The 26,308-nt window shown below is 42.9% G+C and overlaps 1 non-coding gene across 1 annotated transcript; it reads right to left on the bottom strand.

Moving 5' to 3' along the window:
- Positions 1-16,824: 16,824 nt before the first annotated feature.
- On the bottom strand, positions 16,825-16,943 carry LOC118609556. Its single transcript, XR_004953469.1, has one exon. It is a non-coding gene; the product is annotated as a 5S ribosomal RNA (ribosomal RNA).
- Positions 16,944-26,308: the final 9,365 nt, after the last annotated feature.

Below are 26,308 nucleotides of genomic sequence, written 5' to 3' on the forward strand. Positions count from 1 at the left end.
GAGCAAACCTCCCCAGAATGTGTCACCCTGGCTTGCAGATTATTTCTGGAAGGAAATCTTAGCATATTTACCTTAGTACAAGCGAATAAAGCGTGGCAGACTGGGAAGATCCATGCAAAAATCTGTTCCTTTGTCCCATTGTTTCTGGGTGGCCCTGCAAGAAATTGTTTACCAAACGTTTGTTCTTTCTCATGTATCTGTGAATTGCTTACCTTCCCTCCTTAGTCCAGAATGACATATATACCTCACCTTGCCTCACAGTCTTTAAAATTTTCCTGCTTATGTGAATTCTCCTGCCCACATATTAAAATTTGATTTCCTCCTGTTAATCTGCTGTATGTCATTTGAATTATTTGACCAGCCAGAAGAACTAAAGGGGTAAGGGGAAGGTTTCCTGGCCCCGATACGATAGTAGTACTATTCTAACACCACTCCTCACTGAGAGAAAGACTTTCCCCATCATGTTTCAGATTCCTGTGCTTTCTGCTGGCTCACGGTAGCTTGACATGAATGGATATGGTTGCATTAGAAAGTCTGTGGAGGGAGATTCAGCCTGCCCCTCCCCCAGACAGGAAATGGAAAGGAGATTAAAGATGCATTGGTGTCTGTTCAGGCTTCCCCTAGGCTATGAAAACAAATAGAACACATAATTGATATTCTTCCTGCAGCTTGTGGAAGGCCTTTAGGCGGAACGTCAGTGCTCATTTTACTCTCTAGATTCAGGCTGCATTTTGATGCGTGATATTTTGGAGAAAGGGGAAGCATTGCATAATCTGGGATCATCTGTAAACAAATGTCAGTTTGCTAAAGAGAGGAGAGCCACTAGGGAGTTATTCTGTAGTCAAGGCCAACCTCCTAATCTCTGGATGTGTGGAAAAGGAGGGGTGATTCGTGGTGAATGGTAGGAAGGCGTTGTTTTGACAGAGATGGTTACTGTCAGGGCAGTAGCCTGCCTACTGTCTATTTTGTTCACTCTCAAATCAGTTCAATAAATTCCTTTTGAGCACTTACTGCATGCCAAGTTCTTTGCTGGTAGGGTACAGAGATCAATAAACACTCGCTTGCTGATCAGTTTAATAGTCTAATAGATGCTGATAAAAGGAAGTAGATGTGTTTTCAGAGATTACTCACAGCAGAATTCTGAAGCAAATACCCAACCCCCAAATTCGGAGTTGCAAAACCCTTCCCATTTGCCTATGGCACTTATGACTGTCAGCCCACAGGACTCAAGAAGTTTGTGGGTAACCAGTTAAGTCCTATTCCTTCTTATTGTATGTGTTTTATAATACAGCAGAGAAAACACAGGGTTTGATTTACTCCAAAGTCCCAGTTAGCAAGCAATGGGAACCAATTTCCTGGTTCCATTTGTGTTCAATAGTGTAATAGGAGACTAAGATGTGGGGCCAATTTCTAGTGTCTATGTTCACCGCCCCTCTCTACCCCACCCCACCCCACCCCACCAGCCAGCAGTTCTTTTTCTTATACATGATGAAACATTATTCTGGCCTAAATGTTTGCCCTTATTTACATTTTATGAAGATGGTAGATTAGCATAAAAGGTATAAAACTATGCATAAAATTTCCCCATGTATAAAGTTTCCAGTTAACACAGTGCTTTGCATTAGAACTAGGAAACCTGTTTCCATGGTTTACCGGCAGAAACTTTAGGGCTGGCCAAACCTTATTGCTCTCCTTTTGCATGTGTAAGGCAAAAATAATAAAAAGAACAGCACAGCTCCTGAGTCCTGTCTTTGACAGGTGGAGAAAGAATTTTAGGTCTGTCTCCCTTAGGCTAATCGGTGGTTGCTTCAGAATTCTGCTGTGTTTTTTCTGTCATAGTAGACAGTGCTCATTTGATATCAGAGTGGACCTGTATAGGGGTGTGTGAGTGTGTGTGTGCGTGTGTGTGTGTGTGTGTGTGTGTGTGTGTGTAATTATTGGCAGTGTCCATAGTTTAGATGTAATAGTCATCCTAGCAGGTGATGCTAGATGAGTTTCCTCATCTTATGAAAGGAGCCCCTTCATAGATTTAAGTCCCTTCTAGCTCTAAAGTTTTGTGAGCCTGATTCTATATTGAGTTTCACAGTACACTCAGCTTTTTATGGAGGGAGGGGAAAGAGGGAGTAGAGTCAAAGGAAGTTTAATTCTTTATACCATTTATCATCGAGAAGTTTATCAAGATAAGAGACATAAACATATATGAAATGCCTATAACAATATAAGTTTGTTTATAATTTAATTGGAAATTATTTAGAAGGCTTAAGAATTCCAAAGGGCAGGATACCCATAGGATCTGGGAATGACTAGGGGATATTTTGTGGAAGATATGGTCATGTAGGACTTTACCTGGGCAGAACTTGATAAATGAAGAGTGAGCTTTCCAAATTAATAAATATATACTACCTGAAAAACATATATACATGAAAAATATTCACATATACTTATTTTTGTGGCTTTTCTCACTTATCTGTATAATTATACGAGGATGTGTAAATGGCATATCTGTTGCAGAATTTTCCCTTTGGCCCACTTCGGTTCATGGCATGAATGAAACAACATGTGTAGTAATGACTGTAAGAAACACACAGACCATGTCTTGAATTATAATGAGTGATTCAGACCTGGTTGGTTATCTTTAGGAGCTGAAATAGTACAGAGCTTCTTACATTTACTAGAGAAAATTCTGAGACTTTAGTGTGAGATTTTTCCCCTTGAGAATGTCTTTGTTCACGACCTATCCCAGTACTTGACTTCTCCACTGGGCCCCGAGGCTCTCAAACCCAACCCCGCTTGGAACACCAGTTTGGGAAAGGCTTTCTGGAGCTTATAAACACAGACTCCATTCCTCACTTAAAGTACCATCTGTTTTGACTCTGGGGCTCTTCCTCAGAAGAGATCCATGTATGTTTCAGACACAACTTTGACCTCCAGTAAATTGTAGTAATTATTAAAGTAAGGATGATGAATCGATTATTAATGCCATCATTTTTAAATGTGAGAGAAATAATAATAATATTAATAACAATAGCAAACATAGTGCTATCTTCAAGGTATTAGTTAAGATTTTTACGTCTCTTAATTTATTGACTTCATAATAATCCTATGAGACATAGGTTAATTTTATTATTATCATTTTATAGGTGAAAAAAATCTAAGCATGGAGAAATTAAGAAGCTTGCACCTGATGCAGATTGTGGAACTGGAATTTGAGTCCAGGCAGTCTGACTTCAAAGTCTGTATTCTGAATCACTCTCGTAAAAGGAAGCTGTTCAACAGGGAATATTCCCAACTCCTATTAATTCCATGGAGTCTTTTCTGTCTTTAATAAAGTCGTCTGTAGTCAGAAAATAGAGTATTGACTCTGTCCTCAGGGTAGGGGCTGGCAGCTGCTTTTCTCTCAGAATGCTGTTCCTTGTGCCGTCCCTCACACGCCCTAGTCAAGGCACCCAGTCGTTCAGGACCTCAGGAGGATACATCGCAGATGCCATGCTGCTGCCCATCCACAACCAGGCAAAACCTTTCTCAACCCTGAAGCTTCAGAGGTAAAGTTATGCCCACAGGCCTTGTTTTTAATTTTAACAAATGCCACCTATAATTTAAACATCACTGTTGGCATTATGGCATTTTCCCATCTAGCCTTTTATCTGTGCATTTTCCCTGGACTGTTTCTGTACTATAGAAATTTTAACTTATAAGCAGTTTGATATACTGCTCTTTTGTTCAATACATCACAAGCATTTTCTCCTTGAATATACTAGCACATATGTGAATGAATATTTTTTGTCAATATAAATAGATCATATAAAATACATAATTCTATACTTTGCTTCTCTCTCTCTCTCTCTCTCTCTCTCTCATTCTCTCTTTCTCCAACCCCCTCCCCCTTTAGATTTTTGGAGATTTGATATTTCTCTGTGTTTGGAGAGAGGTAAACTAATTTGGAATGAACATTTTTTTTTTCATTTTCATCTAATTTCCTTGATTGCTGTTTTTTCAATACAAAAGTAATACATGCTTATTGTAACTATGGCAATGGTACAAACGCATATAAAATAAAAACAAATCATCTCCTTTGGCCTTATCGCCAATCCCATCCCCTTGAGCTACCAATGCTAACACCTGCTATCTACTTCCCACGCTTATTTCTTGCTCATTCAAACAGATGCAAATGCATATTTACATGTAGATAGATTCTCTTTTGGTTTGTTTTTACTCAAATATAATTAAAGTAAATGCATCACTCTGCAATTTGACAATATATTAAGAACATTCCTAGCAATTCAAGAGACATGAATCCATTATTTTGTCTTCTTTTCTAATTCTTCTCCCCCTCCCTCCCCCAACCTCCCGCCCTGCCCCATGCACATGTACATACATATTGGTCTCACAATTCTTATTTGCAATTTGGCTTCGCCAACTCTGCCCTCTTACTAATAGGCCTGCTGATGTTCCAGGAGGTTCCTGAGACCCAGTCCTATCAGTGGAGGTTAAAAGGGCATCACCTAACTGAATACGCTTGAGAGACCCATTCCAGCCAATTCCTTGCCGCTTGAGGGAAGACAATGAGGGTCCAGTGGTCGAGTAGCTTAGAAAGCCATTGAACACTTGTTAGGTGAATAATTGAATCCCTCTTTCTTTTCTTGAGCTTTTAAACCCACAGGTTTTGAGGCAGAATGCTGTGGTTTCAAGAGGGCTAATTAATAAAAACCCCTTTCTTCCTGTGAGTTCTACACAAATCAAGAGATTAAAACAGGAATCAAATGCAAATATCCTCTTACTGATAAACCAGACTGAGCCAGCTTAGAATTAGAGCCACAATGAGCCTGAGTCAATTTGTGCATTCGCCTCAGACACATGTATCCACAGAGCTGGACAGAGTCATGGTATGGCAGCGTCCAAGGTGTGCCATTGATGGGAGGCAGCCTGGGAGGACAACGCTCCCAATAGAGCACTTCCGAGACAGGGCCTAGGTATGGCCTTGCTTCTCCCCATCTGACTACTCAGATGAGCCAGGGTTCCTCCTTAGGTGAGGAGACTGAGGTGAGGAAGTGGGTAGACATTTCTTCCCTCTTACTTACTTTAAGGGCTGAGCTAGTAAGACTCGGATGAAGATGGATGCTCCCACAGATCACACGAAGAGTGAGTCATGCCACCGGAGGTAGATTTATATTTCAGTCTGTTGTTCGACAAATATATTTTCATCATTTCGTTCATCCCAGAGCAGGTACTATGTTTTCACACTGGGATGACGAACATTTTGAGAATACTTCTCATAGCCTTGGCAGCCTCTCTACCTCCACAAGCATGTTTCTCCCCCACCCCCTCTCCTTGAGGTAACATTGGAAAGACCCAGAAGTTCTGGATGACTGATGAACACCCACACCTCACAGAAGGATAGGGACAGGGTGATGAGCACCCAGAGACAGCACCCGCCTACAGCTCCATTTGCTCATCTGTCAAATGAGGAGGTCGATTAAATCATCTCCCTAAGGACCAACCTTCTGTGATTCTGAAACACCGCCTCCCCCGTAATTGCTGAGGACCATTTTGTCTATAAATAAACCGGTGGAATTATGCAAACTTGGTGAATTTCTAATGACCGAGAGCATCTTTTAGTCACAATGAAAGCCCAGAATTTCACTTTTAAGCTATATAGGCAAGATTGGGACCAACCAAGACAGGCAGCAATGAGACACTCTGCATCTGTGAAAAACAGTTCTCTGGGTGGGTAAACTGGTGCAACCTTTTGAAAATACTCATTAAAGTAAAAAAATATACACATGCCTTTTCATCTAGCCATTTACTTCAGGAACTTTATAGAATTGAAATAAATCACTTAAGCATGCAAAGATATCTGTACAAAGACACTTTTTGCAACATTCTTTGTAATAGAAAAAACTCAAACTAACTTAAATGTCTATTAATAAAAGATGGATAAATAAATATGATTCATATATGGAATGAAACCATGCAGCTGGTAAAAGAAATAATAAGAAAAATCTTTAATTACTGACACAGAAAAAGTGTTAAAGATACAGTATTGATTAAAAATAGCAAGATGCCTGAACTATGTTTGGTATGATTGCATTTTTTTGGTGTGTGTGTGTGAGTGTGTGTGTGTGTGTGTGAGTGTGTGTTCCTGTGTATGCTTAGAAAATAACACACTTCAATCTCTTCACAGTGCCTATATTAGGGAGTCTGGATTGTCTACATATGGGTGGGGCCTGTTGGAAAACAGAGGACTTTTTTTTTTACTAGTATAAATTTCTAAAATTTTTTAAAATAATAAGTATTTATTATTTTTATAGCACATACAAAGAAAGTCCCCTCAGTCCTCAGAGCTTTCCTGAGAAGGGTTAGCCTCCGCCTCTGCTTTCACATTCCAGAATGTATGAGTAGGAAAGGAACTGCGCTAACTCTACAGCATTAAGTCGACATCACCTTGTCAAAAACCTTCAGGTGATCTTTGGCACGACTAATAGACACAGGTCCCTTCCAGGGTATGTAGGACTTGGGTGAACTACAGATCACAATCAATGCCCAGTTCACAGAGAAACGAAACGTCCCGCCTTGCTGTGCATGGTGAGAGCTGTCTGCAAATCCTTTCTTATGTTGTTAAATTTAATATTGCCTGACCTCATGAACCTCAAGAAAAAATGAGATCACACGACTAAACAGGCACACATTTTGCCGGATCTTTCTATCTTCTTAACTGCAGGACTTTAGGCCTCTTTTCAGGTCAGTCCTCTTCCTCCTGTAGAATGTCTGAGAGTTCGCCGGAGGTCATCTTAATCAAGACAATCCTCCTGGCAGCTTTTGGTTTCATCACTGTATGTTGATCTCTTGGCAATGGCCCCTTGGGAATCTCTCGGGCTACGCTGTCTGGAACCACTGCTTGCTGCTCTGTGAGGGGTGCTCCTTGCAGACCTCCATGACCACCAACCACAGTGTGGCAGCTGCTCACACCACCGCTCTCCCCCAGGCTCTTCTTCCACTTGACTGGCAAATTCACTATCGAAGCTGCCTTACCTCAGACCTCTGTTAAGCTCCAGATCGCTGATATTTATAGTTCTTCTGTCAGATATGGGGGGGGGGGGGGATGGCTTTGCTGCCTCTGTCTTCCGCAAAGGCTAATAATTGGGGAAAAGATCTCAGGAATAGGCCCTACGTTGTTCCACTTTTCTCCACCTCTTAGGCCTGCTGCTGAGTCAGTTTTGTCATGCCTACCGCCACCTTTCCTGAGGCTGCTCTTCCTCGAAGTCCTTTTGTGCAGTTTGGTTTCTGTGAATTCCTTGTCGATTTACCAGACATGTCTGTACTTACGTGACCCCTCCACACAAACATGCAATTTTTCCCTAGGATCATTCTAGCTTGATGGACACTAGCTGGAAAGATACTAGAGGATGCCAAGGTAAGGAGTGTCACCTAACTCTAAGTGCCACAGGTATTTGAATCTCTGCTCAGGCAAGCTGAGATCTACCCACATTACACTAGCGAAGCACTGAATGACCCTGCAGTGGCAACATGAAAGACTCTTAGATGAGGTGAATAAGAGGGAAAAAAGTAATAATGAAAGAGAAGAAACAGAGAGGAAGACTAACAGGAGACAGCAGGTAAACTGCCAATAGAATAATCACAGAATTTCAAGGCAAGTAAATTTCAAGGCAAAACGTTGCACTGTTTCAGTCTTCAACTACCGGCTAAATGAGTACCTCTGAGGGATTCACAGAAAGGTTTTGCAGAGTCAATCTTTGGTATTAGGGAAAGTTCTTACACGACCTCTGGAAATCCCCATATATACAGGCACTATTCTAACATACTTTCATGTTACAATTTGTGGAGAGAAGAGAAATAAGGCCCAATGATGTAAGTTGGATACTTAGCTAGGCCCACCGTTTAGCCAGCCAAGTGACCTCCTCCTTCAGTCGACTAAAAGTTTGTGTATTCAGACAGTACCTTTCCAGAGTTACAAATGAGTATGTTGTTGTTGGCTGGATCGTGTGTCAATAGCTGAAACTGAGGACATTAAGCACAAGAGTGCTAAGGGTCTACTCGATGTGTAAGAAGTTGTGCTGGGCCAATGCGAAGAGCTTCCTTAACTCCTTGATCACCATCAAGCTTCATTGACCTAAGCGACTTACCCACAAAGGCTAATTATATAGTCCATGCCCAGTACAACTGTCTGGCAGGCTGGGAACTCTCTATAGGAGTCTGTCTCCTTAAAATGTCATAGCCTTCTCCTGGGCTTCAGCCAGGCCTTGATGGGCAAGGACTGCTTCAGCATTCTTCCAGGTATGTAGAGTTTCTTCCTTGCTCCTTCTTCCTGTTTTTTTTTTTTTTTTAATTTACCTATTTTAATTAGTTTCAAGTATACAGTTCTTTGGTTAGACGTCTATACAGTTCACAAAACACTCCCCCCGATTACTCCCTCCCACTCCGACCCTCCACCTAGCCAGCGTATTAACACTAATTGCATCCCCTAGCCGTGCTCCCCATCCCCGTGACCATCCATCAGCTAGTAATTCGTACTTCTTTAACCCTTCACCCCATTCTCTCAGCCTCCAAACCCTTCCCCTCTGTCCATCGCCAAATTGTCCACTATATTTGTGAATCTGTTTTTGATTAGTTTGTTCTTTCTATTCCTTAGATTCCACATATAAGTGAAATCATATAATGTTTATCTTTCTGTTTAACTTAAATACCTTCCAGGTCCATCAAAGCAATATCTTTTTCCATCCCCTTCCTTTTAGTCTGTGTTTGTCTTTTAATCTGAAGTGAGTCTTGTCCCGCCCGCGGGACCGGTTATTTGGTGGGAGAACCGAGGAGAACCCAACCTAAAGAAAAGAGGGGTAACACGGACGAGAGAAAAGAGTGGAGGCAAGACAGTGTTCTGATCAAGCCTCAAATTTTATTCTGAGCAGCAGTTGCTTTTATACAGGAAATAAGAGAAAGGGGTAGGGCTGATTAGGGAAAGAGGAGTATATGGCATGATCTGATTGGCCAGCTGGTATCAGCGTCGTTCTGTCCTGCGGTTATTGCGGCTTCCCGTTGCTTAGTTAGAAGGTGCTGAGTGACTTATGCAAAAAGAAGAACAAGTTCTTTCTGGCTACGTGACCTTCCTGGTAATTTATAATGGCGGACCTCTAGTCTTAAGATGGCTCCTGACATCTCCCCCTTTTTTACTTCTTAAAATGCCAAAGCCTTTTTTTTGCTGAGGCGCAGATAGACTGTGCCTGTCTTAGGCGACCCCTCACCAGTCTGGGCCTTACCCGTCATCGGCACATGAAAGTCATGCAATCATGCCCTGTCTTAGGTTGGTCCCAGCCCTGAGGGATTCTTACCCGTCTTTGACTACCAGCCTCTGCGTCTTGGGGGTGAGCTTTAACCGAGTGAGGGAGCAGTGGCCTGACTCCTCCCGAAGGCTGGGAGTGGCAGAGTGATGTCAGCTAACCTCTAGGTAGCCAGGCATGCTCTCAGGGAATTCTGGAGCAGGTCAGGTAAGGACCTTCCCTTGCACTATTAGACGTTGCACTCAGCTCGGTGCCCAGGCCTCTTGTTTTATATCGGAAGAGGCGGGCCTGTCTCCAGTTACCAGGCCGTCCCCGAAGGGCGGGAGCTAGGTCCTACGGATAAAGCGCCATATTCTGCTATACCAGGGAAGGTTTATTTCTTCATCGAGGAGGGAGAACTGCAGACCAGCAGGCGCGGTGGGCGGTTCTTGATTGTAGCTGTCAACCGGCTCCTGGGAGGCAAGGCGATGGTAATGGACTTCTAACGGTCTTTTGATTGCATTGTCAACCTGGTCTTTGATAAAGGTTGTAAGACGATTAAATGCCCAAGGCCCAAATGAGATTAGTAAGAAAATGCCTACAAAAGGTCCTAAAAGGCTAGGTAGCAAGGTGGTAAGACAAGGGGAGGCAGAGAACCAGTTTTGGTACCAAGACTCTTGTTGTTCTCTAGCTCTTTTTCTATTTTCTAGACTCTTTTTTACCTTGTCAAGGCTATTTTGCACAAGGCCTGTCTTATCAGAATAAAAACAGCATTCTTCTCTGAGGGCCACGCAAAGGCCCCCTTCTTTGAGGAAGAGGAGATCAAGCCCTCTTCTGTTTTGCAAAACTACCTCTGAGAGGGACGCTACAGAGTCTTTTAGGTCTTGTATTCCTTCTCTGAGGTTATTAAGGTCTTTGTCAATAAGAGATTGAAGTTGTAAGTATTGGTTGTTGGAAGTGACTAAGGAAGCAATGCCAGTGCCTGCTCCTATGGCACTGACACCTAACAAGACAGAAAGGGTGATAGCAGTGAGAGGCTCACGCTTGTTACGAGACGTGGCATCTGGATCTATGAATTGAAGGAAAGTATTAGGGTCGTGGAGAAAAAATCGGGGGAATAAAACAACAACTACGCAGTAATCGCGAGAGGTCAAAAAGTGGGATGTAAAAACGTATGGGGTTAAGCCAGAGGAGCAAGCAAAATAAGTGCCACTAGCAGCAAGCACATATGAGAATGTGTGATTGATTGTCATGGTTTGGTTACATATGGGAATTAGGCTGGTCGGGGGACGCATTGCTGGTCCTATGAGACAGAGGCCTAAGCCGGAGATAGATGTTAGGGTGAGGGCTGTAAAGGGGTCTTGAGTATGTAACAAAGCACCGCTATCATTTGTAAAAAGGGGAGGTTCAAGGGTCGCTATGCCTTCATAAAAAGGAGGGATAGGCGAGAAGCAAATCCAACATTCTTGATGGGCTGTGCTGTTTTTGTCTCTGAGAGCCTCTAATGAGGCATTAATCAAGTCAACTATAAGTTGTGAAGAATCAGGAGGCCCAGGCAGGATGGTAGGCTGAAAAGGGGTGGTTTTTTTATGGCTGGGCTGGGGTGTGGCTGTAAGCTTAGGAGCAGAGCGTTTAGGTTTTGGAGCAGTGCCTTCTATTTTGGATTGGCGCAGGACTGGGTTAGGTCCCAGGTAAGCCGCATTTCTGTTGGGACTTTCTTTAGAAAGTTCAATAGAGAAAAGCATTCCTTTATCTTTCCCTGAAAAATAGCCACGAATGCCCCAATGTCTTTTCCGGGTGGTTTGCCAATCATTCAGGTCGGCCTTAATGATAGATATTTGGAGGGGGTTGCACCACCCTGGGTCGCTACAGGCTTTATAGACTGATGTCGGGATGTTGTTTAGATCATTTTCAGGAGAGGGAGGGTTAAGCCTCTTTACTTGTATGAACTTGTCAGAGGCAGGCTTCCAGCTTACATCTCCAGTGGTTAACTTTAGATATGGGCGAAGCCAGTTGATATCACCTAACAGGCGTTGGAAATCATTGAGGGTCTGTAAAGAGTCTTTTCTCAATTCAACCTTTTGTGAAAGGACCTTAGAGGGGTGTAACTCGAAACCTAAGAAGAGGAAAGGGGGCTGTAATTGGACCTTTTCTGGGGAAATCTGTAGTCCTAGATCTTGAAGAGCATCAACTAATTTATGGCTGGTATCAAGCAAGATGGCAATATCAGAGCCTGCCAGGAGAATATCATCCATATAATGGACAATGTATAGGTCGGGATGTGTAAGGCGAAACGGATCAATGGCCTGGGCAACAAATTTTTGACAAAGGGTAGGACTGTTTGCCATACCCTGAGGCAAAACCTTCCATTGAAATCTTGGGGAGGGTCCTATGCAGTTAACAACTGGGAGGCTAAAGGCGAAACGTTTTCTGTCCTCCGGATGTAAAGGGATACAGAAAAAACAGTCTTTTAGATCTATGACTATCTTATGATATCCTGCAGGTATTGCAACGGGGGACGGCAGCCCTGGTTGGAGCGCCCCCATGGGAACCATGGTCTTATTGATTTCTCTGAGATCTTGAAGAAGTCTCCATTTACCCCCTTTCTTTTGTATAACAAAGATGGGAGTGTTCCAAGGGGAGGTAGATGGTTCAATGTGGCCAGCATCTAACTGTTCCTGCACTAACTGTGTGGCCGCTGAAAGTTTATGACGAGGCAAGGGCCATTGATCGATCCAGACAGGGTGGTTGCTCTTCCACGTGATTTTATCTGCCTGGAGTGCAGGGGGAGCAACGGCCCTCACGAAAAATTTTTGATGTCGTACCCTAAGCCTGTCCGTGGGGCCCTGTGTTCGGCCTCTATGGGAACGGTAATACCCTGATTATTTTTTCCAAGGCCCTTGCCCGGGATGAACCCTTGGTTTAGCATTTGGTGAGTAACGGTAGCTGAGGGACTGAACATTAAAACTCCCATCTGGCTCAATATGTCGCGACCCCACAGATTCACGGGAAGCCCGGGGACAATAAAGGGGCGGACCTGACCAGTGTTTCCATCAGGGTCTTCCCAGGTGAGGAGTTGAGAGCTTTGTAAGGTGTTTTGAGAGTGTCCTATGCCTTGAAGATGAGTAAGAGAGGGCTGGCAAGGCCAGGAAGAAGGCCAGGAGGCCTTTGCAAGCACTGTAGAGTCAGCGCCCGTGTCAAGGATGCCTTTGAATTTTTTGCCATTGATTTTGAGTGTGAGGTATGGGCGTTCTCGAGAAAGTTGTTGGATCCAAAAAATATCAGAGGAACCAGGCGTAGACGCCCCTCGGGAAGGCCCTAGGGAAGGATTAGATGTGTCGAGGGGTAGGGGTAGAGCCTGAGCAAGGCGTTGACCTTGGTGTATATAAAGTGGGCCTCTGGAGCTACTGGCTAATATCTTTATCTCCCCGGAATAATCACTGTCAACAATAGAGGGAAAAATGGTGATGCCCTGCAAGGTAGAGGAGGCCCTTCCAAGGATAAGAAAAAATGTTTTAGGGGGAGGGGGCCCCAAAACGCCTGTGGGGATCACCTGAGTCCCGCTATCGGGCTCTAATATGATGTCGGAGGAGGCACAGAGGTCCAGTCCTGCGCTTCCTGGGGTGGCCCTGTAAAGGGAATGGACTGATTTTGGGGAAAGGTGGGTAGGGGCTGAGTTTGTTTTATCTGGCTGTTCCCCGAGGCCCTGAGAAAAGGGATTGGCTGAGGGGCCCGGGGCTGGCCCCTCTGCCCGTTTCCCTGCTGGCGAGTGATGGGGTTACCGAGTATGTCGGTGGTGGAGCGGCAGTCTCTAGCCCAGTGTCGGCCCTTTTTGCAAACAGGGCAAGGTGTCGAGGGAGGAGAAGGTCCTTTATTATAAGGGCCCTGAACCCTGGGTTTGTCATGGGAACCGTGGCATTGACGGGCAAAGTGCCCTGGCTGACCGCATTTGAAACAATTTTTTTTTGTTGGCCAGGGTTGGCCTGGATTGCAGCACCAACCGCTAGATGAATGGCCTGAGATACCTTGGAAGTAAATGGATCAACGTCTCGGCACAAGCGAAGCATTTCATCGAGCGTCTTGTCCCGGGTCTTACCCCTGAGGACGGCTCGGCAGGAGGCGTTAGCATTTTCAAAAGCCAATTGTTTGACTAACCTGTCATTAGCGGCGTCGCTTCCTAGAGCGCGCTCAGCAGCCTCTAGAAGGTGACTGACAAATTCACTGTAATCTTCCTGGGGACCTTGGATAACCTTGGTGAGTGGTGTGGTGGGGGTGCCAGAACTAGGAAGAGTTCTCCAGGCCCCAAGAGCGGCATTATGTGTCTGAGAAAGGAGTCCAATAGGGAGATTTCGTTGTCGCTCTTCAGTGGCATATGTCCCCTGACCAGTAAGTTTTTCAAAGGTCCAAGAATGAGAGCGGGGATTTTTAAGATTATTAGCGGCTATAGTCTGGCAGCGGTCACAGAAATCAGCCCGCCAAGTTAGATATTGGCCACGGGTGAGGACAGCCTGGACTATGCGGAGCCATTCACAAGGGAGAAGGTGTCCCCCTCGAGACAGTGTTTCGAGGACAGATAAGGTGTAAGGAGCATTGGGTCCATAAGTCCTGACAGCTGTATTTAGTTCTTTTAAGTTTTTGAACTGTAATTTATGGAACTCTCTACGCTCCGGGGCGGGGGGAGGGAGTTCGTCGTCACTGCTTTCTTCTTCATCATTATTGTCAGCAGTGTCCTCTCCACCTTCAGGGGCATCAGGGGGATCAGCGGTGTTAGAGGTGGGAGATTCAGGTCGTTGGGATCGGGTGATGACAGGGAAGGTGAGGGTTTTTGGTTTGGGGTTTTTGGAGGGTTTTATGGGCAAGCGTTGGGCGGTAAGGACAGTCTCTTGTAAAGCAGCCTGAAGGGAGGCTAGTTTGCTCTCTATCTCGGCCATCTGTGCAGCAAGCTTATCTTTGGTTTGTGAAAGGTTGTTGCCGTTGGAGGCGGGGAATGGCAGAACAGGCGCACAGAACTGTGGATTGTAGGGTGGGAGCCAAGTAGAAGGCCAATCTGGGTTACGATATCGTACGGCCTCATCTTCTAAGGTGGCGGCATCACCAGGATCTAAGGGGTCATTGAGTGGTCTTTTAGTCAGTAAGGGATTGGTAAGAGGACTTTTAGGAGAAGGGGGATGTTCTGTGGGCAAAGAAGGGTATATACCTTTAGTTGGAGAGGGATCGCTCATGTCTATAACGACTGAGGGACATCTAGAGGGGGGCTTCCCAGTGGGAAGAGAAGCAACGGATGCTGAGCGAGACAGCGGTTTAAGGCAGTACTCCGCTACTGACAAGAGTTGTCGTTTTTCGGGGTCATCGGAGGCGGTTTCTACAATATCTCGAATTAGTCCCCAATAAGAGAAAGCAGCGACGGGGACGGCATCAGGGCCTTCCTTTTGTAACTTATCGTTTAAGTCTCTGCCTACCTTTTGCCATTTTTTTGGATGGATTTCGGGGCCATTTACTATGAACCAGGGACAGACTTCATCAATGAAGAGAAAAAATTTGACTAAATCCTTCTTTTTTACTCGGATTCCTCGTTCCTTGAATGAGCGTTTTAAGTCTTTTATGAATAGTGCTTCTCTGGACAAGGTTTGTCCCATCTTTTTGTTTTATTTATCTAAAAAGAAAGAGGGATAGGAACTGAGGAAGTGAACATAGGTATCAAGGCAAAAAGGAGGAGAAGGGAACTTAACTTCTCTCCCGCGTGGGCAGCCGGTTAGTACAATCCGCTAACACGGACCCCCTGGGGTGCGATGCCTACGGACGTCCCGCCGGCTGTGCCTTTGGGCATAGACAAGGCTCTTTTACAGAGGCGCCAGAGGAGGGATTATACCAGAGGTCTCGACGTGGGCAGTCGGTTGGTACAATCCGCCAACACGGCTTCTCAAGAGGCGAATCGCAGACCTACAGCTCTCTCCAGGGCGGAGGGAGAGGTCTACGACCGGGATGCCCTCTGAGTGGACGACTTCTGCCTTAAAGTCGACTGACACACTGTATTTTCCCAACTCAGAAAAAGCAGCCTCTAACCTCAGGGGTGGACGGCTTGTGCCGAGAAGCGGGCTAGAGAGAAAGGTCCCAAATCCTTTGAAAAAAAAAGGAAAAGACAAGAGGACCTAGAGAAGACAGAGGGAGTTATGCTCAACTCTTTTCCCCGTTTAAAATTTGTTACTTATGATCCTAGCAGTCCGTGTTGAAACTAAACTAAGGCGGATGAACACTCACCGAAGACGGCGATCTCCGGTGAGCCGAAGACGAGGACCTTCCATGAGCGGTGAAAGGCAGTCTTCTCTGAAAAACTTCTCCTTAACGAGCTGCAGCCTCTGTTATTTCGTAGTCCGCCTGGGTAAGGGTTCTGCACTCGGGCCCCACGTTGGGCGCCACTTGTCCCGCCCGCGGGACCGGTTATTTGGTGGGAGAACCGAGGAGAACCCAACCTAAAGAAAAGAGGGGTAACACGGACGAGAGAAAAGAGTGGAGGCAAGACAGTGTTCTGATCAAGCCTCAAATTTTATTCTGAGCAGCAGTTGCTTTTATACAGGAAATAAGAGAAAGGGGTAGGGCTGATTAGGGAAAGAGGAGTATATGGCATGATCTGATTGGCCAGCTGGTATCAGCGTCGTTCTGTCCTGCGGTTATTGCGGCTTCCCGTTGCTTAGTTAGAAGGTGCTGAGTGACTTATGCAAAAAGAAGAACAAGTTCTTTCTGGCTACGTGACCTTCCTGGTAATTTATAATGGCGGACCTCTAGTCTTAAGATGGCTCCTGACAGAGTCTCTTGTAGGCAACATCTCGGGGTCTTCTTTTCTTATCCATTCATCCACTCTATCTTTTAGTTGAAGCATTTAATTCTTTTCCATTTGAGGTACTTCTTGATAGGAATGTGGTTGTTACCATTCTTTATTCCTGTTTTTGATACGTGTTTTTTCTTCTTAAAGAAGTCTCTCCAATCTTTTCTGTAATACTGGCTTGGTGGTGATTAATTCCTTTAGCTTATTTTTGTCTAGGAAGTACTTTATCTGTCCTTCAACTTTAAATGATAGTTTTGCTGGATAAAGTACTTTTGGTTTTAGATCCCGGGTCTTCATCACGTCAAATATTTTCTGACAAGCCCCTCTGTCCTGCATAGTTTCTTTTGAGAAATCGGGTGCCAGTCTTATGGGTGTTCCTTTGTAACTATCCGCTTTTCTCTTGCTGGTTTTAATATTCTTTTTTTTTTTTTTTTTTTTTTTTTGTATTTAACCTTTGGCATTTTAATTATGATGTGTCTTGATGCGGGCCTCTTTGGATCCCTGGTTTTTGGGGTTCTCTCAGCTTCCTGGGGTTATATGTCCATTTCCTTCACCAGGTTAGGGAAGTTTTCCATCATTATTTCTTCAAACAACTGTTCAATATCTTGATTTTCTTCAGTTACACCAATCAGACATGGATATTTGGACCCTTAATAGTGTCCCATATGCTCCTTAAATTATTTTTATAGTCTTGGCATCTTATCTCTTGCCATTCTTTTTTTTTTTTTTAAGTGCCTACAGCACCTGGTATTCCTAGGTGGTTTCCCATCCAAGTACTAGCCAGGCCCAACCCTGCTTAGTTTCCGAGATCAGACGAGATCAGGCACGTTCAGGGTGGCATGGCCGTAGACTCTCTTGCCATTATGATTGCATGTCCTTGGATTTTCCATCCTCTATATAGGGTATTTGAGCCTTTTCTCTATTCAGTTTGTTTATTCTGTTTAATATACTTCTTGTCTCAGATAATGTGTTCTTCATTTCAGACTGGTTCCTTTTTAAAATTTTCATTTTTATTTTTATCTCTTTGTTGAAGATCTCACTGAATTTATTTACAGTTCCCAAAAGTTCATTGAGCATCTTTAAAACCAGTGTTTTGAACTCTGCATCTGTTAGATTACTTGACTCCATTATATCTGGATCTCTGTTCTATTCTTTCATATGGTTTCTGCTTCTTTGTTTTCCCATCTTGGCTGCCATTCCATGTCTGTTTCTATGTACTAAGCAAAGCTCTTAACTCTCCCAGTTTTATTAGTGTGGATTTGTGAAGTAGGTGTCCAGTGGCACAGTCCTGAGAGGGGTTCAGCTGTAGGCCAAATATAGCCCAAGCCTCTGTCCCTCCAGGGTCACCTGTTAAGATTCAGCAAGCAATCTACAGATGCTGTGCTTATAGTTACCTCAGAAGGCAACACCAGAAACTGAGGCCCACTGCCCCCAGTGTGAGCCTAGGTGCGGCTCAGCAAAGAGCACCTGACTCACCAAGAATACACCTGGATGTGGCTTGGGTAGGGCTATGAGTTGAGGTAGGCTGTGTTTCAGGGAATCCTCTGGGCAGAGTGAACTCTGTTATGCAGTGTGATGATGTCTAGGCTATGTGGGTGCTGAATTCACGCACTGGGAGCAGGGAGGGCTCAAAAAGAAGCAAAGGATACCACTGGCACTTCTGTACAGAGCGAGTCTCTCCTTGGCCCTCACTCCAACGATGTCTCCCTGTAAGTCCCTGATGCCCCCTGCGGACAGCTGAATGGGCTCTGGTGCTCAGAGCGAGCAGATCAGTCACTGTGAAGATCCACTCACGGACACAGACTGTTTACGAGGCTTCTCCTGCTTTCACTGCCACAGCCTCCATCTCACTCAGCCACTCGAGACCGAACAGCCCCGCGTCCTCACCCCGTCCTACCTTCTGCCGTTGCAGTCTGCTTTCTTAGATTTCTCCCTAGTTGTATGGCTTGTTCATCTAGATCCCAGGTGATTTTTCCTTGCTGCTGCTCCTTGTTTCTGTCACAAGTTTAATTTGGTCACCAGAGGGATGAACAGAGCCTCTATCATCTCCATTCCCCCCCCCCCCTTTTTTAACATGGACATTAGAAGGAAGTTTTGGGGAGAAAGTCTGGCAAATGAGATTCAAATTATTCAGTTGTAGTAATTAGTGAAAAAATCTGGCTATAAGCCTAGAAACTTCAAATGGTGTTTCTAGATTCAAAATATAATTTTAAAATGTAATTTTAAAGATGTTTCCATTTTAAAGAGGGTCAGCCCTAAGCCTTTATGAACAAAAGGTAGAAATGAAGAACCAGGTCAATGGAGAGTCATGGAGGTAGGTGCAGGGATGGGTCTGCGGGCGCCTAGGACACAGTGGGTATGACGCAGGGTCCTGGCTCACCTAGTGCCAGGAGCTCTGGGTTTTTCTGTCAGCTCTGCCTATGACCAGCTATGTGATCTTGGGCATATCACTTCATCTCTTTCCATACTTCAGTATCCTCATGTAAGGATAGGGAGTTAGACCAGATGTTCTAGAAGATTTCTCTCAGATCTAGGCGATATAATTCTATAGTTTTGATTATCTATGCAAGAGTTGATTATAGGATGATGGGTTTAAAGATAAACTTACCGATCAGTTGAGGTGAATAAAGAGCATCAAATTTAATCATGGATAATCGATTAAAATTTAATAAACAACTTGCCTTTTGTTACAAGACAATGTTCACTGGCTTTGGTTTTAGTATTAAGAATGTACAAAAAAAAATCACTTTTTAAAGTGCTTTATTTGCATAATTTTATAAGTTACTCTTATTACAAAGAGGGAGTTAGAAATGTGTCTGAGAGGCTGAACTCAATCACAAAATTTCAATTCATTCTTCCTTGTCTTGGTAACAAAGAGATCCAAGAGGTGTTCTTTCTGGGCCCAGCAATTCTTTCCTGGCAGCAGGCAGCCACTGGAGTGTCCCTGGTCATCTCAGTCATATGTCTGGCTCTGTGAGAGGAGAAATGGATCTAGTAACTTCCTCTCCAAGAAGCTACACACCTGCCTCACTGCTTCTAATTTCTAGACAAAGTGACTAACCCCTAGCAGCACCTGGAAGCCAACACAATGTATGTTGCCTTTGGCCCTTTTATGAGAAAAATTATTTTTCATGAAAAATATATTTTAGAAAATTTTGTTTCTATCTAGACGGAATTATTAGCATCACTTCCATCACACACTGAATTCTCTTTCCCATCAATAGCTTTTTGGCCAGTGGTCTCTGTGTGATTATGAGAGATTTCTCGGCTATACAGGCCCAATCATTGTATGGGGTAGTTGGCCCAGGATGTCGCCTCCGTAGCTGACTCCAGGCCCTATGTCCAGCACGCAGGGCAGACCAAGTCATCTCTTCTGGTGCTCTGAGGGTTGGGGACCATCTCATACTCTGCCTGAGACAGTGACTTTCTTTCTTGTGACAATACCTTTTTTTTTTATTCCACTGAGTCTGGGTACACAGAAAATTTGAGAATAACCAAGAGCTATTTGCTTTTACATTTCTTATAAAAGAGTCGTATGCACTAAATGCATTAATTTATAAAAACTGCACAGAACAAAACTTCATAAAATAAACAAGTACATTACTACTAGTACCACTATTGCTGCTGCTGTTGCTGCTACTACTACTACACTTACTACTACCACCATAGATTATCCAGCACTAGAGGGCTACAAGTTGCAAAGCAATTGACTCTGAAGGGATGACCTGGACTTCTTCTAGTCTAAACTCCCACTTTACAACTGGGTGAACTGGACTTCAGAGAGGGGATCTGACTTGCCTGAGGTCACAGAGATCACTAGTAATATAAATGGGATTAGAATCCAGGTGAAAAATACTGATTTTGAAATTTCATATCTTTGAAGCCAGAAAGCACATCTCAGAAATTTTTGAGATAATTGGAAGGATAATCCTGGAGCCTCAAGAGAAGTTTCGGAGAGGTTCTTTTTCTTTCCCTGTTATTTTCTTCCCATTCCTTCATGCCCCTCCTCTTTGGCAACCGTCAGGTTGTTCTCTATATCTCTGGGTCTGTTTCTATTTTGTTTTGTTTATTTGTTTGTTTTGGTTTTTAGATTCCACGTATAAGTGAAATTATACGCTATTTGTCTTCCGCTGTTTGACTTATTTCATTTAGCATAATACCCACTGCGTCCATCCATGTTGTCGTAAGTCACAAGATTTAATTATTTTTTATCGCCAAATAATATTTTCTTGTATATATGTATACCACATCTTTACCCATTCATCTATTGGTGGATATCTAGGTTACTTTCATATCTCCAAATATCTAGCTATTACTAGAAATGGTGCAATGAACGTATGGGTGCAGATGTCTTTTCAAATTAGTGTTTTTGTTTTCTTTCAATAAATATCCAGAAGTGGAATTGTTTTATGGTATGGCAGCGCTATTTTTAATTTCTTGAGGAATCCCCACACTGTTTTCCATGGTGGCTGCACCAATTTGCAATTCTACCAATGGTACAGCAGGGTTCCCTTTTCTCCTCATCCTTGCCAGCACTTGTTATTTGTTGATTTTTAGATAATACCTTTTATTATTTCTTATTCCATTGACCCTTAAGATACTCTCCACAGGACCCCAAGGAGCCTTCACTTATTCTGGCCCTGGTTCCTTCAGAGGTGGCTGGACAAGAGCTATATTTTGAGATTATGCACAGCTTGAGCACATTGTTGCCATTGGAAGAGAAGGAAGTCTTCCATGTTTATTGGAAACTGGATACTTCAGATGGTAGAAGGAGAATCAGGAAAGTTTTTCCTAATTTTTTTATAAGTTCTTTCTTTTTAAGTGACATTATTTTGTAAAAGACATCTGTATTTAGTTTAGTAGGGCTGCCATAACAAAGTGCCACAAACTAGGTAGCTTAAATAACAGAAATGTATTGCCTTATAGTTGTAAAAGCTAGAAGTCCAAGATCGATGTGTTATGTTGGCAGGATTGATTTCTTCTAGGGCTGGATAAAAAAAAAATCTGTTCCATGCCTCTTTCTTAGTCTCTGGTGGTCGGCTGGCAATCTTTAATGTTTCTTGGTTTATGGAAGCATCCCAATCTCTGCCTTCGTCTTCCCATGGTTTCTCCTCGTGTTCATGTCTGTCTCCAAATTTCCCTCTATTAGAAGGACATTAGTCATTTTAGATTAAGGCCTACTCTAAAGGCCTCATTTTAACTTGATCATTTCTATAAAGATCCCATCTCCAAATAAGGTCACATTCTGAGGTACTGGGGGTTAGGACTCCAACATATGAATTTGGGAGGAACAATTCAACCCATAATAGCACTGAATAATTTAGACACACGAATCGTGTCTGTTTCATTTAGCATTGAATGCACCAGTGTCTAGCACAAAGCATGGCACATACCGGGCCCGCACAAATTTGTTGAAGTAACGAACACACTTAGTAATAATCCTCATCTAATTATAAAGGGGTTTTCAGACTGGCTCTTCATGAGGTGTTAATTTTTCCCTCAAAGATGTTGATTATCCTTGGTGATGTGGGAATTGGAAGACCGTATAGTCAGTAATCCCCTGTTCTCAGTGTGGCCAAATTAATGGCAGAGGCTTCTCGCATGATCACTTTCAATCACACCATTACCAAATATAAAACTGACTGACATTGACTTTTGTCTGTCCTGTCTGGAGCCTGGTGGAGGGTACACTGAGCAATGAATTGATCCAAAAGTAGTGGCAGTAGAAAGGGGGAAAATGCCTGCATAACAGTGTTGGCAGTCCTCTGTTCCTGTCTTAGAAATCCTATCTTGCTTCTGACTTCTGATGATACCAGGATAGGTTGATACATGAGCATCGGTGTGGCACTGGTCATGGGAACGCTGCCCAGGCAGACAGGGAAGTTCTCACAAATGTCTTTGTGACTAGGGGAAAGCCAGCTCTTAGATATCTGTGTCCCATCTGCAAGAGTAGTAACTCCTTGCAAATTAAACCTGGACTCAGAGGCCCAAGTAGTAAATCCTATGTTAGTCCTCTATATTTCCCACTAGAATTGTTCATGCACATAAACAACAGATGGAAGAGATTAATGAGACACATTATATTCAAGTAGAATAAATTGGTCTGAAATGTGGATGTAGTGCTCTCATTTGGCAGAGTGTAATATCAGCTCAAATGGAAGATTGCAGTGTGCTTAGAAGCTTTCTGGGCATTTGTGACAAAACTTTCTAGTGCCAGTGTAAAGGACCCAAGTCAGAAAGCAAATCTATTTTAAACACCTATATCCTTTCCACAAAATATTAGAATATCTAAATATGCCCCTTGAGTTGTTTAAAAAATGGATTACTATAATTATAATAAAAGAGCACATGACACAGGATCTAGTCACTTGTTTATTTTTATGTGTTTTGCTCTGTTATATTTTGAAGTGGGTGAGTTGGTCTGTGAGTGTGTGCCTACATGGCCATCTGGGCAAAACTGGAGACAGATTTGGGGCCCTTTGGTTCTTCTGTTTGATTGGAAATTAGCTTCCTCCTTGGACTTGAACTTGCAATGTTTATGGAATAGAAATGACTGGGAGCTTCTTGTTGACAGTTCGTGTTAGAGAGAGAGCTGTACTTAGTGCCACAAATAGCTCTCTGCCCATTTATTGGTGCGCTCTAGTGAATGTAAACAGATCGCTGTAGCTCAGCATTTAGACACGGCACTCAGGACTCAGACCAAGACCAAGGCTGTGATACTCGGAAAGACCACAAGAAACTCTAAGTGCTGTACCTTCTAGTCTCCAGAAGTCAGCCCAAGGTCAGTGCCATCAGGGAATCTGGTTAAGTACTCAGGGGGCAGCCAGAGGATGTGTGCCTTTCTCGCAAGGCCTAAAAGGCTTGGCTCTACGCATCTTTAGGTCTGTTATTCTTGTCACAATGAATCTGTATGGATTGCCAGAACTGCTCGTGAATGAAGGTGGAGCTGAGAACTGGACAGTATTTAACTGTTGTCTGAACTTATACCCTTTGTGGAATATAAAGTGGTCACTGGCAGGCGGCCACTTTCTAGGATGACATTCCATGAGCTGCTGGCACACCCCACTGCTTGTAAAATTTCTGAAAGTCTTTGACTCCAGGCTAAACATCCCAGGCGCATCCCTCTTTTTCTGTAATGAACATTTATATACCCACTCCCCAACTTAATCGAAAGCCTTTTTTCATTTTGCCATAAAATCTTAGTGATACACTTGATATCTCCTGGGAACCCGCATGTCATCTCTCTTCCCTTTTCCATGCTTTTTTGTCCCGGCCCGCGGGACAGTCAACGGAGGTCCTAGGACTGAAGGAGAAGGGGGACAAGAGGCGCAAAGAATGGAGACAAGACAGGCTTTCTGATCGAGTCTCGTTTATTGTAAGTAGGGGGGTTACATATATGTAGGGGCAGGTTTAAGGGAGGGAACATGTAGCTTTAGGCGGGAGTTACCTAATCACAAGACGTCTTAACTTCTTAACTTTCTTTATCTATCTTGGTAACGTGAGCAAAGCGCTAGCTGTTGTGAAAGGATTATACTATTGTCTCCAGTTCCTGGAAACTTAGTCCCCCGGGCAATGTCAGCAACGACATTTATCTTTACAGGTCTGAGTCGTTCCTATATTCAGGCAAGGGGCTTCCTCTGACTTTGGGCAGCCTGGCTCCCAACACTTTTTTTTTTCTCATATCCACCCTCCACAGAAATAACTATTATCCCAAATTTTAATATTTTTCAATAGTATCGTTTGGTAATATCTTTCTATAACTTGCTTTTTTACATAACATTTTGTTTTCAGAGATTTCTCCATGATGTTTCATTTTTTTACTAAACCCCTGTGTAGTATTCCATTTTTTTGAATATAACGTAATTTATTTATCCACTCTCCATTTGGTTGATATTTCTGCTGGTTTTTTTTTTTTTCATACCTTCTATAAAACACTGCAATACATGTCGTGATACTTGTTTTATAGTGTGCAAATGAAAGATTTTTTTTTCTAGCACATACACCTAGAAGTGGAATTGCTGGGTCTACTAATATTGCCAAATATACATACCTACCAATATGTGTGTGAAGTCCACACATGCTCCACATTCTCATTAATCTTTGGTATTATCACATTAACATTTTTTTAAGACAGATTTTTGGAGCAGTTTTAGGTCTACAACAAAAGGGAGAAGAAGGTACAGAAATTTCCCACGTATGCTCTGCCTGACACATGCATAGCCTCCCCCATCATGAACATCACTCACTATATTTTTTTACCAAAGATGAACCTACATTGACTCATCCTAGTCACCTAAAGTCCATAGTTTACCTTAGAGTTTATTTTGGTGTTGTACATTTTGTGGATTTGAACAAATGTAAAATGATGCATCCCCATCATTACACTATCAGCATATTTCCACTGCCCCCAAATTCCTCCATCCTCCACATGTTCCTCTCTCCCCACCTCCACCCCTGGCAGCCAGTGATCTTTTTAGCATCTCCATAGTTTTGCCTTTTCCAGAATGTCATGTAGTTGGACTCATAAAGTATTTTCTCCATGTATTTTCATGGTTTGATAACTCATTTCTTTTACATTAACATTTTTCACCAATCTGACAGTATCTCACTGTTGTTTTAATTTGCCTTTCCCTAATTATCAATGTTGTCGAGTATGTTGTCCATATGCTTATTCTCAGTTTTCTTTTGTGATTTGCCTCTTTCTACACTTTGCCTCTTTTTTCCATGGATATGTTTATCTTTGCCTTATTCATTTGCAGGAATCCTTTATACATTTTGCACATAATCCTTTCTTAGTTTTATGTGTTACAAATATCTTTTCCCAGACGGCGCTTTATCTCCTAATTTTGTTTATGTGTCTTTTGGTGAATAAAAAGATTTGTTTTAATGTAACAAAATATACTTTAATGGTTTTCCTCTTTTTTCTTTTTTTATCTTTTTAAGGAAATCTTTCTACTTTTCACTAGAGGTCATAAATACATTATTTTATATTTTCCTCAAGTTTTACAGGGCCTCCAACCTTAATTTAGGCTTCTAATTGACTTGAAACTGATTTCTATGTGTGGTGTGATGTAAAGATTAAATTTTATTATATTTTTCATAAAGATCACCAGCTGACCTAGAACATATTTTGCATAACGCCACTTTCGCCTACTGATGCAATTCCACCTTTAAGGGCGAGGGTAGGGGATGGTATTAGTGGAGACTGGTGAGACCAGGAACTGAGGGAGAGGAGCTGTCCCACAAGAATCACAGTCACACAGAGATAGCCCCCGAAAGAAGGTGCCAAAGTGGGAGCAAGTGTGAAAATAAATATCTTGACCTCTTTCTCCTCCAGCTTTTCATTCTTTTGTTAATTCCCATTGTTCAGACTGGAAAGGAAGCCATAGGGCTAGAGTACCCTGATAACAGAGGTCTATTGAGATGGCCTCCCCAGGGCTAGAACAGGGCAGTGAAGGGCAGAGAAGGGATCTGCATGGGGTGCAAATGGAAACTAGCCAGCGCAGTTCTCCACGTCATGCATCTGCCTCAATTTATCATTCCTTCTCCCAGAGGTTCATCATTCAGTTTCATTATAGTTTTATTTCACACACACACACACACACACACACACACACACACACACACACACACACCCGTGTGTGTGTGTATACCACATCATATATATATGTGTATATATATGTGTGTATATATATATATTCAATTTAGTATGTTTTAAAAGTAGGTTTTCCAAAACTGGGTAGCCAATCCAAAGTTATCTGAGCAAAGCAAGAGTAATATTTTCCCAACCAGAGAAGATACTCTGAAGAGAGTCTTCAAGTCATGTTGTGCTTCTGATTTCTTGAGACTCTCTTTAAGAATTTCTGGAGAAAGTGATCCTTGGCTCCCTGTTCATATTTAAAAGGAGATTTAAAAGCTGGTTGAGAAAATGGTGAGGTTAGTTAACATTTATTTGCACTGTAGAGTGACATAGGTAGACTGTTTGTTAGAAAAACCACTGATGGTCTTTTAGGATCTTCTCTTGGACTACTAGATTCCTTGGAGAAAAGTTTCACAATTTCTTGTCTTAACCAAGTTGGGGGAGGAGGGCTGGGATCTCAGTATTCAGCATTCAGTTGCAAATGCCTCTTTAACAATTTTTTAAAAATTTGTTTTCAATTATAATTGACATTCATATGCCTCTTAATCTCCCTTGGGCAGGATACTGTCTTAGTCC

The sequence above is a fragment of the Rousettus aegyptiacus genome, unplaced genomic scaffold (genome assembly GCF_014176215.1).
Source record: "Rousettus aegyptiacus isolate mRouAeg1 unplaced genomic scaffold, mRouAeg1.p scaffold_m13_p_11, whole genome shotgun sequence".
NCBI lineage: Eukaryota > Metazoa > Chordata > Mammalia > Chiroptera > Pteropodidae > Rousettus > Rousettus aegyptiacus.